This window comes from Humulus lupulus, chromosome X, assembly GCF_963169125.1.
Source record: "Humulus lupulus chromosome X, drHumLupu1.1, whole genome shotgun sequence".
Classification (NCBI taxonomy): domain Eukaryota; kingdom Viridiplantae; phylum Streptophyta; class Magnoliopsida; order Rosales; family Cannabaceae; genus Humulus; species Humulus lupulus.
In genome coordinates this window covers 23,718,802-23,733,232 of record NC_084802.1, presented here as the reverse complement: position 1 = coordinate 23,733,232, position 14,431 = coordinate 23,718,802, and the positions used below count along the sequence as shown (strand labels likewise).

Sequence of the window (14,431 nt, the reverse complement as noted above, 5' to 3'; positions counted from 1 at the left end):
GAAAAACACAATGACCAAACTGGTATTTTCCTGATAAACTATACTCTTAAATTTAAGGGAAATTACACTAAATTTAGGATTAAAAATAAATAAATTAAATATATGGCCTTGGTGTGCTAGTTGCTCGAATTTGGTGGAGTGGCTCTTTGGCTTGTCTTTCGTTGTTTGGGCATTGTGGTCCGCCTCTAACGGTAGCTAGGCTTCCTCTCCGGTGTCACTTTGGGGGCTGGGGTTCGTTTTACAATATATATGGGTGTGTGGCTGGGGACCTTGCTTTTCTTTGGTAGTGGGGTGGTGGCTCGAGACATGAGTGCTTGAGTAGAGGTGGATGGCATGGGTGTTGTGCTTCCAAAGGGGGTGCTGCTCGGGATGGGTGTTTTGTTGCTATAGTCGATTTGCTTGTGTGTTTTGTGTCTTTGTTTTGATCTTTCTGCTTGTTTTTTTTTTAACTTGTTATTGAATAATGGTTGCCTATCACCTTGTCCTCAAAGACTTTAACTTGTGCTAATGTGTTATGATTTTTTCTCTTATTTTAGATCAGTTTAGGTCTTAGACCTTTCGTTGGTGTTGCCAAATCAATTGTGGAATACTGGCTTGATAATTAGATTTTTAAAAGGCAATCTATTATGTAAAAATTAGGTGGAATACCCAGTTTCATAAGGGTTCTTTAATTTTTAGCCACCTTTTAACACTGTTAATTTTATACCCAATATTTAATTGAATCTACAAAGTATACCCTTCAATCATACTTTCTCTCACTCAATTCCAAACATAGCTATTCACATACAATAAAGTCCTCCCTGACCAGTCATCTTCCACTTCACAACCCAACCAATGCTTCTCCACCACTCCAGCATCGCAAGCCACCACTAATCATAGCAACGATGTCGCTAGCCACCGTTGATCACAGCAACGTCCTCCCCTGACTCATCATCCTCCACATCAAAACTCAGCCAACTCTGAACTTCTCACCACTCCAGCATCGCGAGCCACTGCCATCACAACAAAACGGTGTACTTGATTCTTTCTCTTGAATAAGGTATCAATTAAGCTCATTTTCTTTATTTCAGTTTTATTTTGTAGCTGCTAATGATGCAATAATGTTAGTCTTTAGAAATTTGATTGCTAATGTATTAAAAAATATTTATTCTACTTCAAATTCTTAGGCAAAATTTATCTTTTAGTTGTTATGATGATGGTGCAGTTGTTATAAATAATATAGTGGAGAAGAACAAAACATATATATATATATATATTAATATACTTAATTGAAGAATGGAAATACAAAAAAAAAACTGTTCAAAGAATAAACCAAAGTCGAGGCACGCAAAATGCGCTTTCTTTAAAGCAGATTTTTCCCCTCTATCTGAACAGTGCTAGAGGATTTGTGAGCAACCACTTCCCAGGATACAGCCACTATCAAGCAAGACGAAAGCACCACTGTGTCTGCTTAGGCGAACTCGAAACAAACTTTCCTTTTATCACCAGAAAATACTACAAAGACTGAAGAGAGAAAGAGACAAAGTGTGTGATACTCTGTATTTGTGTGTCCTAGAATGAGAGGAGAAGCCTCCTTTTATAGGCTTCATGGAGAGTTGAAAATGTGTGTGAATCAAGTGCATTAATGCCTAAATATCCAACAAATTTGGAATCTTAATTTCTGAAAATCAATCAGAATTAATCACACTTATTATGATAATATCAGCAGTTACCCAAAGTGATTTTCTGATAATCAATCAGAATTAATCACAGCTATTCTGATAATATCAGTTGTTGCCCAAAGTAATTTTCTGACAATCAATTAGAATTAATCACACAATATTCTGATATCTCAAATTTGACAAAAGTGATTCGCCAAAATCAATCAGAATAAATCACACAATATTCAGATAATATCATCTTTAATCAAAGTGATTTGCCGAAACATTACCATTTTAGGCATCAATTTCTCATTCACTCAATTTTTTCCTACAATCCCCCACATGAATGAAATTGCTCAACATTAAGAAACAATGACCCAACACAACTCGACACAACAAGGTGATGGAGTTCTATGATTAATACCTGTGTAGGATAGGTGGGTGTTAGCCTTTGAACATTCCATCGTGAGAATTTATTTACTTTACTAAATGATTAGTAGACGCAATGCCTTTGAACTGTTCTGTCATTTGTGTAAACAATGATATATCTCACACAGATATCTTTCCGGCATAGTTTCGGTTCTCATGGTTGTGTTCATTTTGGCCGTGAACATCTGCCTGGCTCTGTAAGAGGTTTTAGAGAATTGAGCCTCCAAAATTCTCCTTCGAAGCAGCCCCACTTCACTCTCACATAGGTGATCTCTTATCTAAGAGCAATCCCACATAACTCTGCTTGAACTTCCGATGCGTAAGGGTCATTAAAAACTTGAGCTTAACCTCTTTTACAACGGGCATCACTGTTTCACCATTGGAACGGGTAGGGGTAATCCCCCATAGTGATCCTATTCGGTCTCAATAACTAGGTTGTTCCATTGAACCTAGATCTTGGGATCTCCAGTCAACTAGGTTGGGTTTCCATTATATCGACCTTAATTTCCTTTGGACTTAAGTCTAATTCCTTCTGATGTCTTTTCAACTTGATCTTTGTTTAACCCTTTGGTTAGCGGATCCGCAATGTTATCTTTTGACTTCACATAATCAATCGAGATAACTCCAGTTTAGATCAGTTGTCTAACAGTATTATGTCGTCGACTTACCGTTATACAAAACATTTTGTGCCCGACCAATTGTTGCTTGGTTATCACAATATATACATATTGCAGGCACATGTTTAGGCCATATTGGAATATCCTCCAAGAAATTACACAGCCGTTTTTCTTCTTCACTACATTTATCTAGAGCTACAAACTCGAATTCCATCGTGGATCTAGTGATTATAGTTTGTTTCGAGGATTTCCATGAAACAGTTGCGCCACCAAGAGTGAACACATATCCACTAGTACCTTTCGAGTCTTGGATGTTAGATATCCAGCTTGTGTCAGTGTATCCTTCAAGAAGAGTTGGATCTCTTGTACCGCCCTGGTTACTCCAGAACAATTACGGTGAACCAAAAATTTGACCTGCTACCTGAGTCCTTTGGTTAAAAACGTGCTCTAAATGTGATTAACAGGTTAAGGTGGAAAAACCAATAAAAAGGAAAGGATATTTTTTCATTTCAAACTGCTCTGCAGAGCTAATCAAAACATTCACAAGTTGTTCTCGATACAAAATGGTCATTACTGTTTCAAATTTACAATCCCGCCGACCTAAGTGGCAAAAATAGGGTAAACCCCCTAGTTCCTTCGAGAACGTCTTGGCTGTGATGGTCAAGCGGCCGCATATGTACACATAACCACCTAAGCTCTCCACTCAAGGCTGGGTGAGCTTTTCTCTTCCTTTACCTGCACCACATAGTGATCGCAAAAATGTAACACGCAAGTATACGTGGTCTAATCAAATAATATATGATAAGTTAAGTGTCGATCCCACGAAGACTGATATTAATCACCAACAATTAATCTCTAATTCTAATTGATTTGCTTAATAATTTCAGATTACAATTAAAATACTTACTACTAAAAATTAGGAAACTACTAACACTTAAATAAATGCAGTAATAAGAGTTGATTTAATTTAATAGATGCAAAAGTTAGGGCTTTAGTTTCATCAACTTTCCACTTATGATTTCTACTCAATTCTCAAGATATCTTAATTCTATTGTAGTAGCAGATTATAATTATATATTATAGTCTTATTAGGATCTATAATTCTCTACAATATACTATGCCCTACATCTCTGTGGTAATCAATATATTGCAGGCTTTAAGCACATAATCCCTAAACTACACAACTCATAAAAGTACTTTCGTCTAATATGAAATTGTGATTATTTATCTATAGCATAATTATCCTTTTCTTTTCAGAGATTAGGTTAAAATCATATGGACATGTAAATGACGATCAAACATTCACAAGCATTAAGTGTACGATAAATAATCCACAGCAGAAGAAAGAAATTCAGAAAAATTTCATTAAGAAATCATAGTTTCAAGAAGAATCCACTAAAACCCTAATAAAAAGATTAGTTCAAAGCAGACATACTAACATCAATCAAATTAAATATAAACATAAACATGAGTAGAGAGATTACATAAGAGAATAAGAATTCAAACTTTAGGTCTCAATGTTTTTCTTCTGCCTCCAATGACTTGTTTCTCTCTAATTCTGCATAATCTCTAATTAACTCTAAAAACGTCCTTTTAAACCAAAACCCTAAAAAAAAACATAACAAAGACGAAATTCACGTGCAGCCACACGCGCCGCGGCCCTTGCATTCGGGCGCCGCGGCGCGCATCCTCTATCCCGCGGACCCTCTCTGACTTCAGCAAGCGCCGCGGCGCGTCCCCCAGGCGCCGCGGCCCTTCAAAATTCCAGGATTTAGGCACTTTCTGTTTCTCCCTTGCGCCGCAGCTCTCCATTCAAGCGCCGCGGCCCCTAAAATTCTTCCAAAATCTCAATTCCAAACTGCAATTCCACCAATTCTCTCCGCGAATGAGTCTTCAGCTCCCTTCTTATCAACTTTTAGCACAAATTGCTCAATTTCAATTGATTTTTCAGTCATTTGCCAAACTTCACGATTTCCTCTCCTATTTCCTGAAAACATACCCAAACAAGCGTAATACCGCAACACACTCCACCAAAAATGACTCAAACTTATCCTAAACACATGTTAAAACTAAGCTAAAAACAGACTCATCAAATTCCCCCAAACTTGACTTTTACTCGTCCTCGAGTAAACCAAAACAAACACATAATCACACATTTTTGAATCAAGCCAACAACAATACTAAGCCTCAAGCTATGACAAATAACTTACTTATATAATCTTCAAGGAACTCAACTTAAAATCCAGAATTTCAGTTGAAACAAATATTCCATTCAATCAAACAACAAAAATAATAGCTTTCAAAATCATGATTAACAAATAATATGTAATTGAATTCCTTTATGCTCACTGAGTTTCCATTCCAATCCACAACCAAATAAAATCCCATAAGCTTGCTATACTTGCTAATCTCCACTAATGCAGACCAAACATGCTCAGAAATCAGTAGGTCTTTTTAAGTTTATAACTGAATGGCTTAGGCAAAGGTGGATGAGAAAGTCATTTAAGCTCAACATATACCATGAACACTAACCAACCAACGCTACATTAAATACAAATCACAAATCCAATCCCACTGTTCCCAATATCTTATCATTTTGAGAGAACTTACATAAACAAATTTTTTTTTTCTTTCTTTTATTTAACATTACACTCCCCCAAACTTATTCCTTGATAATACTATTTGGAGTGTAATGTTATCTCATCATTGAAATATATATATTTTTTCTTCTTCTTTCTTTTTCTTCTTAAAATTCTCTCAAAATGTATTTTTTTTTCATTGTTAACAACCCTCGCCATACATAACCCCCCATTACAAATCAATCCCAATTATCATTCATATGTTCATGGTATACACAAGGGAAAGACAAAATAATAGTCAGGTTTTCAATTAATTAGCTCAAGGCAAATGTCAATCAATAAAAGGTCACTTTAGGCTCAACAATGGGTAACTAAGGATTAAACATATCAAGGTTGGCTAGAAAGGCTCAAACGGTCCAAAAATTTGCCTAAATCATTTTTCCAAGCATGCATGATCTAAGATTTCGCCTCAAAAAAACAAGCAAACAAGTTCTAAGATAAACCAGTCCAATCCTCCTTTCCTATTTCAAACTTAGCAAGCATAAATTTTATTCCGTCACATACAATTTATCAAAATCATGATTAAGCTCTCAATTATTTACGTGTTTGATAAAAATAGAACAAAATATTCAACCAAGCACACGGATTTGATTTTAGCTTTATTCCCATTCAATTTACACAGTTCATCATTCAATCATAGTATCATTGGCTAATCATTGGTAACTTGATTCAACTCACACCCTAACAAAACATGACTAACACGATTAAAACCAAAACAAAACTACAGAAAAACCAAAACAACACAAACACGACTCAGACAACAATAAATCTCTTCCCCCAAACTAAACCTAAACATTGTCCCCAATGTTTGCAAACAAAAGAAAATAAAACAAAAGTGTAAGGAAAAGAGACTTACCAGAAACATTTAAAATGGTGGAGGCGGCGGTGGTGGTGGATACGGTAAAAACGGAGATGGAACAGGAAATGGAGCCACATCTTCCTCGTTTCGGATAGACCACCGATTGACCAAAGCATTTAGCTGGTTCACATGAGCAATTTGATACTCACTTTGCTGCGCCATGTATTGCTGCATATGTTGCTGCTGTGCAATCTGATAGTTGTTCTGCTGAACCAAATACTGAAACTGATTCTGTATTAGATGCATGTAGGGATCAAAATTACCCGCCGCAGGTGGAATAGGCGGCTGTTCAATCGGTACTTCTTGCACAAACTCCTCCGGAATTGTACCCTCCATACCTGCTTCAATATCCTCTTCGTCTACTTCATCTACTCGGGGCCTTTTATCAACAGCACGTTGCCGAGGTGGTGGTGCTACTAAGGTCGGTAATTCATACCCCATCACCCTATTCGCAGAAATTGCCGACATGGGTTTCCGAACTACATCACTTCCAAACATAACCACTCCATAAGTTCGGCATAAATCAGTGATTAAGGAAGCATGACCTAATCCTCCCGTAGTGGTCAACATACTGATATCCTTCATACTCTTCCTAATCACTCGGCCTACATCAATTTTCATACCAGTCATAATGGCATAAACCAACAACAGCCTCTCCTTGTTGATATTTGACATGTGAGTTGTCGGCATTAGCCTTGCACTCACAAAGTGCACCCAAGCCCGCGCCACATGATTTAATTGATAGCGCCACAAGTATTTTGGGACCCCACCAACAACAGTAAACCGAGCTCCCGGTATACTCAAAGTTTCCGCCACATGAACCCAATCAATATCATCTCCATGAGCCCATTGATGATATTCATCATCCTCCCGTTCATATGTCGGCATATCATATAATTCAGCAATTGTATCTATACCAACCGGAACTTGAACACCTCTAACAAATACGCCTACATTCTTCATCTCCACATAGTTTGCATAAAATTCCAAAACCACTGACAAGTTGGCATGGGTAATATCCTCTGAAGCAAACATAGCCCAACCCCTTCTTTGAATTTCCCCCCTAATTTCTTCATAAGTTGAGAGTTCATTTGGTGATTCCGTATACTCAAATCCCCGCTCACTGATTACCTTCCTCTTACGAATCCTTGTATAACGCTCAAAAGCGGCCTTACTTACAAATTTGGTGACATCATAATCTGGGGGTGGTTCGGGTTCCTTAGAAGTGGATGGCCTTGAAGAAGATGGTCTATTGGTGTTCCTAGAAGAGGATGCCCTAGTGGGGTTTCTCTTAGGTCCCATAATATGCTATGAAAATTTGGACAGCACCTCCCCTGTTTTTGCAATATTCCCCAATTCCAAATAACTTTCAAACAGATTCAAATCAATGCACTACCAATACTACACAATCCCCACTATACTCTTCAATCAAAAATCCCTTCTTTATAAGAAATTACCAACAAAAAATCTGAATATTGGAAGAAACACTTACTTGACAGTGATAATCTCCTCTTGAACTCTCCAATTGCACCAAATAAGCATGAAATCACCACTCCAATTGATAGAAATTGAAAAATTAGGGCTTGAAGAAAATTTGGGGATTTAGGGATTTCAAACTCAGATTAGGGAATGAGAAGAAGAAGAAATTTGTGGCTGAATTAATATGTGGATTGAAGAGAAAAGGGAAAAATTTCTGGGTAGAATGAAGAAATCTAGAGAGAAAATGAGGAGAAAGGAGTTATGGATTTTTTTAAAATGGGGAGAATGGAAAAAAAAATAAGAGGGAAACCTCTTTTTAATTTTCGGAACCGCATGCGCGCCGCGGCGCGCCCCTTCAAGCGCTGCGGCGCGCATATCTTCTGGGCTCTCTGGAATTCGCCAAGCGCCGCGGCCCTTCCCATAGGCGCCGCGGCGCTCTCCTCAGTACCGAGCCTCCCTTCTCTGACTTCGCCAAGGGCCGCGGCTCTTGTTGCTGGCGCCGCGGCCCTATCTTCCCAATTCCAAATCTTAAAAAAAAGAATTATTTTTTTAATTTTTTATAGTTTTCACGATTTCCACAGTTCTATTACATTTAAAGGAAAACTAAAAACTAAACAAAATAATAAATACAACCACAACTAAACTAAAAACTGTTCATGCTTTTTACATACTAACTGAACTAAAAATTAAAAACAAACATAGGAATGCCTCCTACGAGCGCTGTCGTTAACGTCATTTAGCCGGACGCTGCTTTAGTCTTCAGATCAAATAAATTCCAACTCGACCACGGTCCTACATGTCTCTACCGGTCCCTCCAAGTAATGCTTCAATCTCTGTCCGTTCACCTTAAAATCTCCCGTCTTTTCACTATGAACTTGTACTGCTCCATAAGGAAGTGAAAATACTACCGTATACGGTCCATACCATCTTGACTTCAGTTTTCCAGGAAAAAGTTTAAGCCTGGAATTAAAGAGCAAAACTTTATCACCTGGTTGAAAATCCTTCCTCAATATTTTCTTATCATGAAAAGCCTTCGATTTCTCCTTATATATCTTCGCATTCTCATAAGCTTCATTTCGGAATTCCTCAAGTTCATTTAACTCCATAAGCCTATTCTGCCCCGCCACGAAGAGATCAACATTCAACTTTTTCACAGCCCAAAAGGCTCTATGCTCCAATTCCACTGGTAGATGACAAGCCTTACCAAACACCAATCGATATGGTGACATTCCAATCGGAGTTTTAAATGCCGTGCGATAAGCCCAAAGTGAATCATCGAGCTTTTTCGACCAATCCTTCCTCGAAGTATTTACCGTCTTTTCCAAGATACCTTTTATTTCTCTATTCGATACTTCAGCTTGGCCATTTGCAATTGGGTGATAAAATAATGCCTTGCGATGATGAACACCATAACGAGCACAAAGAGCGGTAAACCACTTATTGCAAAAATGACTTCCCCGATCACTAATAATAGCTCTTGGAGTACCAAATCGAGTGAAGATATTTTTATGAAGGAATTTAATAACTTCCTTCCCATCACAAGTAGGAGTTGCTGCAGCTTCTACCCATTTAGAAACATAATCAACCGCAAGCAAAATATACTTGTTATTATACGATGATGGGAAGGGTCCCATAAAGTCGATCCCCCATACGTCAAATAGCTCAACTTCCAAAATACCGGTCATCGGCATTTGATCTCTTCTTGATATGTTCCCAGTCCGTTGATAACGGTCACAACTTTTGACAAAATCATTAGCATCCTTAAATAATGTAGGCCAGTAAAACCCACTTTGCAAAACTTTCGCAGCTGTTCTTGTTCCGCCAAAATGACCACCACAATGCAAACTATGACAGTGAGTTAAGATTGATAACATTTCCTCCTCAGGAACACATCTACGAATAACTTGATCCGGGCAATGCTTGTACAGAATAGGCTCCTCCCAATAATAATGCTTCACCTCCGAATAAAACTTCTTTAATTGTTGCCTTGTCATTTCAGGGGGTATAACCTTGGCAGCCAAATAATTTACATAGTCCGCAAACCATGGAACCTCCTTACCAACATTCACTTCGAACAACTGCTCATCCGGAAAAGCATCATTAATCTGAACTTCTTTATTAAGAGAATTTACCCCTACTTCTAAACGAGACAGATGATCAGCCACCAAGTTCTCAGTACCCTTCTTATCCTTAATTTCCACATCAAATTCTTGTAATAGCAAAATCCACCGAATAAGACGAGGCTTGGAATCTTTCTTAGTCATGAGATACTTTATTGCCGAATGATCCGTATAGACTACCACCTTGTTTCCAATCAAATATGGACGGAACTTGTCGAAGGCATAAACTATGGCTAGAAGTTCTTTTTCCGTTGTTGCATAATTCAGTTGAGCATCATTTAAAGTCCGACTAGCATAGTATATAGTTCGAAATACCTTATCCACTCGCTGCCCAAGAACCGCTCCAACCGCATAATCACTAGCATCGCACATAAGCTCAAATGGAAGTTCCCAATTAGGAGTACATACTATCGGCGCTGAAATGAGCTTCTCCTTGAGAGTCTTGAAAGCAGCCAAACAATCATCATTAAAATCAAACAGAACCCCATTCATCAACAAGTTAGACAGCGGCTTTGAGATCTTAGAGAAGTCTTTGATAAATCTCCGATAAAACCCCGCATGGCCCAAGAAACTCCTCACTCCTTTAACTGAAATTGGCGGTGGCAAATTCTCTATGGTGGAAATCTTGGCACGATCCACTTCAATTCCTTTCTTAGAAATTTTGTGCCCCAATACAATGCCTTCACTAACCATAAAATGGCACTTTTCCCAATTAAGCACCAAATGCGACTCCTCACACCTTCTCAACACCATCTCCAAATTCATCAAACACATGTCAAAAGAGGACCCATAAACCGAAAAATCATCCATAAAAATTTCAATCCCTTTCTCAACCATGTCAGAGAATATTGCCATCATGCACCGTTGAAACGTGGCTGGTGCATTACACAACCCGAATGGCATCTTCCGAAAAGAAAAAGTCCCATAAGGACACGTAAAAGTTGTCTTTTCTTGGTCCTCCGGTGCAATTACGATCTGGTGATAGCCCGAGTACCCATCTAAAAAACAATAGTAATTATGCCCCGCCAATCTATCCAACATTTGATCAATGAAAGGCAAAGGAAAATGATCTTTCCTCGTTGCCTTATTCAATTTCCGATAATCAATACATATCCTCCACCCCGTCACTGTCCTAGTTGGAATCAATTCATTGCTTTCATCCTTTATCACCGTCATACCCCCTTTTTTCGGTACCACTTGCACTGGGCTTACCCAAGCACTATCAGAAATTGGGTAAATCATCCCAGCATCCAACCACTTCAAAATCTCTTTCCTCACCACTTCTTTCATTGTTGGGTTAAGCCTTCTTTGAGCGTCGATAGTCGGTTTCGCCTCATCTTCCATCAGAATTCTATGCATGACTGTTGATGGACTAATTCCTCTTATATCAGCCAAAGTCCACCCTATAGCAATTTTATGAGCCCGTAACACCCTCAACAATTTCTCCTCCTCTACCTCCGAAAGAAATGATGAGACTATAACTGGAAGAGTCTCTTTCTCCCCAAGATAAGCATAACGAAGGTGGTCTGGTAAAACCTTTAACTCTAATACAGGTGGCTTCTGAATCGATGGTACTGGTCTGTCTGGTCCTGCCCCCAACTCTTCAAATTTCTTATGTTTCCAAGGCTCAGCTGATTTTATCCAAGTTAAGTAACTCATCACCTCTTCATTCTCCTCACCATCTACATCATCAACTGTGAGACTCAACTCAAGAGGATCCCCCCTTAATGTTTTCCTTTCCACTACTTCTTCGACCACATCAACAGAGAAACAACTATCACTTGTTTTAGGATAAGTCATAGCCTTAAACACATTAAATACTACTTCCTCCCCTTGAACTCTCAGCTTCAACTCTCCCTTTTTCACATCAATCAATGCTTGCCCAGTTGCTAAAAATGGTCTCCCCAAAATAATTGGAACATTCTCATCCTCCTCCATATCAAGTACTATAAAATCAGCCAGAAAAATAAACTTATCCACCTTTACCAACACATCTTCTATAGTACCACGAGGATGCTTCACAGATCTATCAGCCAGCTGTAATGTTACTGTAGTTGGCCTAGCTTCCCCCAAACCAAGCCTTCGGAATACAGACAAAGGCATTAAATTAATACTCGCCCCCAAATCACATAGGGCATGCATACATTCGAACTCCCCAATAGTGCATGGAATGGTAAAGCTCCCAGGATCTCTCAACTTTTGAGGAAGCTTCCGTTGCAAAATTGCGCTGCATTCTTCTGTTAATGCCACTGTTTCATAATCACCCATTTTTCTCTTATTTGAGAGAATCTCCTTCATGAACTTTACATAGCTTGGCATTTGTTCTAATGCTTCCGCAAATGGTATATTTATGTGTAACTTCTTGAACACCTCTAAAAACTTTGCAAACTGCTTATCCAAATTATGCTTGCGAAGTCTTTGTGGATATGGCACTCTAACATGATGCTCAATAGTTACAGGTGGGTTCTCCTCTTCTTCCTTAAGGTCTTCAGTAACCTTTTTATTATCCAACTTCTTCTCATCTTCTACTGACTGGCTCTTCTTTGGCCCTTCAAATTTCGCTCCACTCCTCAAGGTAATAGCTTGGCACTGTTCTTTAGGATTAACTTCTGTAGTGCTAGGCAAATTTCCTTGAGCTCTATTAGTCATTAAAGTAGCCAATTGCCCTATTTGAGTCTCCAAACTTCTTATGGATGCCCTAGTCTCAGTCATGAATTGGTTAAGCACATCAGGTTGGGATTTAGCTGGTTTCATTTGCATGGGTGGAGGTGGCCTATTTTGTGGTTGATAGTAGCCCGGTGGAGGATTTTGGTGTGCATATTGTTGTGGATAGGGTGGCCTATTTTGGGTAGGTATATAAGGTGGCTGAGGTTGAGGATAAGGTTGGAGAGTGTTTTGGTTGTTAGACCAGGAAAAATTGGGATGGTTCTTCCAAGCTGGGTTGTAAGTCATGGAATTGGGATTGTTAGGCTGTCTTGGGTAATTTCCTATGGCTTGGACTTCTTCCATGGGCATATTATTCATGTCTGTAGCAGGGCATTGGTTTGGTTGATGGGCTGTACCACACACTTCACATGAGTTTTGAACTTGCATAGCTTGAGAGGGGAGTGTGGTCTTTTGCAATTGCTTTGTCAAGGTTGCTACTTGAGCGGTAAGCATGGTTATGGCATCCACTTCCATCATTCCAGCCACCTTCTTTGGCTGCCCCCTTTCATTTGGCCATTGGTAATTGTTCATCGCCATCTCCTCTAATAGCTCATATGCCTCATTAGCACTTTTGCTCATAAAGGCACCTCCCGTCGCAGCATCTATAATTGTTCTTGTCGTCCCGTTCAAACCATTATAAAAATTATGCACCAACATCCACTTTTCTATTCCATGGTGCGGACACTTCCTTAGCAACTCCTTAAAGCGCTCCCAAGAATCATACAATGACTCTCCATCCAACTGATAAAAATTATTAATCTCACCCCTTAACTTTGCAGCCTTTGCTGGAGGAAAGAACTTGGCAAGGAATTTCTGAGCTAACTCCTCCCATGTAGTAATCGAATTCGCTTGTAAGGAAATCAGCCAACTTTTCGCCCTATCCCTCAATGAAAATGGGAATAGCCCCAGTCTTATAGCATCATCACTCACCCCATTCATCTTGAACGTAGCACATAACTCCAGGAAATTAGCTATGTGTAAATTAGGGTCCTCCGTCGGCATACCTCCAAACTGAACAGTTGTTTGAACCATCTGAAGAATGGCTGGCTTAATCTCAAAGTTGTTTGCAGCAATGGTTGGAGGTCGGATGCATGAATGCACTCCTGTAACAGTAGGAAGTACATAATCTCTCAGTGTTCGTGCTCCTTGCTCCCTTGGACCCTCAGTAGTCCCTTGACCATTATTAGCACCATTTCCCAGATTATCAGCCATGGTGAATTCCAATTTCCTTTTTATTTTCCGGTTCTGCCTGCACGTTCTTTCAATTTCCCGGTCTATTGGTATAACCTGTTTTTGTCTATTACTTCGCATATACCAACTAGTCCTGAAACACAAGAGAACCTTGATCCGGATTAAATGTTAAAAAAAAATCAATTTAGAACAAAAATTAACTTATTGATATTAATAAAAACAGTCCCCAGCAACGGCGCCAAAAACTTGATCGCAAAAATGTAACACGCAAGTATACGTGGTCTAATCAAGTAATATATGATAAGTTAAGTGTCGATCCCACGAAGACTGATATTAATCACCAACAATTAATCTCTAATTCTAATTGATTTACTTAATAATTTCAGATTACAATTAAAATACTTACTACTAAAAATTAGGAAACTACTAACACTTAAATAAATGCAGTAATAAGAGTTGATTTAATTTAATAGATGCAAAAGTTAGGGCTTTAGTTTCATCAACTTTCCACTTATGATTTCTACTCAATTCTCAAGATATCTTAATTCTGTTGTAGTAGCAGATTATAATTATATATTATAGTCTTATTAGGATCTATAATTCTCTACAATATACTATGCCCTTCATCTCTGTGGTAATCAATATATTGCAGGCTTTAAGCACATAATCCCTAAACTACACAACTCATAAAAGTACTTTCGTCTAATATGAAATTGTGATTATTTATCTATAGCATAATTATCCTTTTCTT

The 14,431-nt window shown here is 38.6% G+C and overlaps 1 non-coding gene across 1 annotated transcript; it reads left to right on the top strand.

Annotated features, from left to right (window-relative positions):
* Positions 1-13,156: 13,156 nt before the first annotated feature.
* On the top strand, positions 13,157-13,263 carry LOC133807879 (small nucleolar RNA R71). The gene has a single exon (XR_009879765.1). It is a non-coding gene; the product is annotated as a small nucleolar RNA R71 (small nucleolar RNA).
* Positions 13,264-14,431: the final 1,168 nt, after the last annotated feature.